This window comes from Prunus avium, unplaced genomic scaffold, assembly GCF_965620075.1.
Source record: "Prunus avium unplaced genomic scaffold, drPruAviu1.hap1.1 HAP1_SCAFFOLD_65, whole genome shotgun sequence".
Classification (NCBI taxonomy): domain Eukaryota; kingdom Viridiplantae; phylum Streptophyta; class Magnoliopsida; order Rosales; family Rosaceae; genus Prunus; species Prunus avium.
The window spans coordinates 7,501-10,000 of NW_028276920.1; positions in this window are offsets into that span (position 1 = coordinate 7,501).

The window sequence follows — 2,500 nt, forward strand, 5'->3', positions numbered from 1 at the left end:
GACATTTGAATAATGGGGTTTGACAAGGTTTGAAAAATTCAATACAAATGGTAGGCTTGAATGTCGACAAAGTGACGCGAAGCGGAAGCCTACCACGGCGTAAAAATGTCGACAGAATTTTTCGGACCTTGTCCTGCCATGGGCTGCGCGCAGCATGCCGGCAGCCTGTGCGCAGCGTGCGCACAGCATGTCGGCAGCGTGCGCGCTGCTGAGACTGTCGACAGAAATTTTCGAAACTTGTCCTGCCATGCGCGCGCGCAGCGTGCGCACAGCATGCCGGCAGCGTGCGCGCACCATGCCGGCAGCGTGCGCGCACCATGCCGGCAGCGTGCGCGCACCATGCCGGCAGCGTGCGCGCAGCTTGCGCGCAGCGTGCTGATTCTGTCGACAGTGAGGCTAGCGAAACTTGTCCTGCCATGGCGTGCGCGCAGCCTGTGCGCGCAGCTTGCGCATCTGTCGACAGTGAGGCTAGCGAACTTGTCCTGCCATGGCATGCGCTGTGCGCAGCCTGTGCGCAGCGTGCACGCAGCTTGCGCATCTGTCGACAGTGAGGCTAGCGAAACTTGTCCTGCCATGGCATGCGCGGCGCCTGCGCGCAGCCTGCGCGCAGCATGCGCACAACATGCGCACAGGCTGTGCGCAGCGTGCGCGCAGCTTGCGCGCAGCTTGCGCATCTGTCGACAGTGAGGCTAGCGAAACTTGTCCTGCCATGGCATGCGCGCAGCGTGCGCGCAGTCTGTGCGCAGCATGCGCGCAGCCTGTGCGCAGCGTGCGCGCAGCTTGCGCATCTGTAGACAGTGAGGCTAGCAAAACTTGTCCTGCCATGGCATGCGCGCAGTCTGCGCGCAGCATGCGCGCAGCATGTGCGCAGCATGCCGGCAGCATGGTTCCAGGTTTTTTCAAATGTCGACAGAATTTTTCAAATCTTGTCAAACCCCGTTTTTATTGAAATTTCCTCGCACAATAAGCTCCCCATAAGTAGTCTATGATTTTTAGGACCTTCTCCAACTTACAAAACTAAAAAATTCCTCCCGGATTTGTTTTAATGATTTTTTCAATTTTACGACTTCTAAAACTAATAAAAAATACTTCCCGACTTCAAAAATTTATGAAACTTTTTCCCATCATAGATTGCATGTTTCTTAGTATCCCTGCAAAAAATCACGTCCAAATACCTTGTATTGAATTATTTAGAGCCCATTATGACTCCTCGCGCATAGGTGATGTCTCTTCCTGTCAAAGGGCTAAATGCATAAAATGCTATATAGGGGGGTGTGTGTTGCCTGCATATGCATGGCAGCCCATGCCTTCCTAGCTGCAGCCCCCTTCCCCCACGCCACACCCATGTCATGTTGCCTCGATATGTTGCCTCGGTATTATGGGTTTGGTGTCGGGGTCGGGGGGCTGCCACCCATGGCGGTGGTGGCCGGAATCCGGCCGCCGCCACCACGCCGCCGCCATGGGTGAGGGAGGAAAAAAAAGGCGTGGAAAGTTGCGAAATGGGGTTGTCTAGGCTATTTTTTGGCATGGGAGAGCATGGAGTGCTAGGAACTCCTTCTCAAATGCACGGGCATGTCGACCACAACCTCATTTCGCAACAACAACCACCCGTGTGGGGTGGCGGTGGGTGGATAGTCGCGGATTGGGGCTTGCCAAGCCAATGTTTTCAAAAAATTTCATCAAAATTAAAAACAAATGTTTTGTTGCCTTCGGATTTGTGGGCGAGCGGCGAGTCGGAGTGGAGCCGGTAAAGTTTAACCTCGGTGTGCACGGTTGTTTTTAGAAACTCAATCCAATGCCGGGGACGTTGAAAGTGACGCTCTTATGAGTTGCAAACCCGCAAGATTTAAAGAACCTTTTCAAAACAATTTCAAACCAACAAGATTTAAAAACAGAAATTTTCATCAAAATGAAAAACAAATGTTTTGTTGCCTTCGGACTAGTGGGCGAGCGGCGAGTCGGAGTGGAGCCGGTAAAGTTTAACCTCGGTGTGCACGGTTGTTTTTAGAAACTCAATCCAATGCCGGGGACGTTGAAAGTGACGCTCTTATGAGTTGCAAACCCACTAGATTTAAAGAACCTTTTCAAAACAATTTCAAACCAACAAAATTAAAAACAAATGTTTCGTTGCAAACAAATTGTGGGCGAGCGGCGAGTCGGAGTGGAGCCGGTAAAGTTTAACCTCGGTGTGCACGGTTGTTTTTAGAAACTCAATCCAATACCGGGGACGTTGAAAGTGACGCTCTTATGAGTTGCAAACCCACAAGATTTTAAAAACTTTTTGAAAATGTTTCTTCTAAATGACACATTTTGATCCTTGGCAAGTGCTCAATCCGTAACTATCCAATCACCGCCACACCACACCGGTCGGGAGTGTGTGAATGGTGTGCTTCCCGGGGTTGGCATAGATAATCTTTCGCATCGACAATCTTTTGCATGCGAGGGAATGTCTATGCCAACCCCGGGAAGCACACCATTCACCCACTAGTTGTGGGCGACG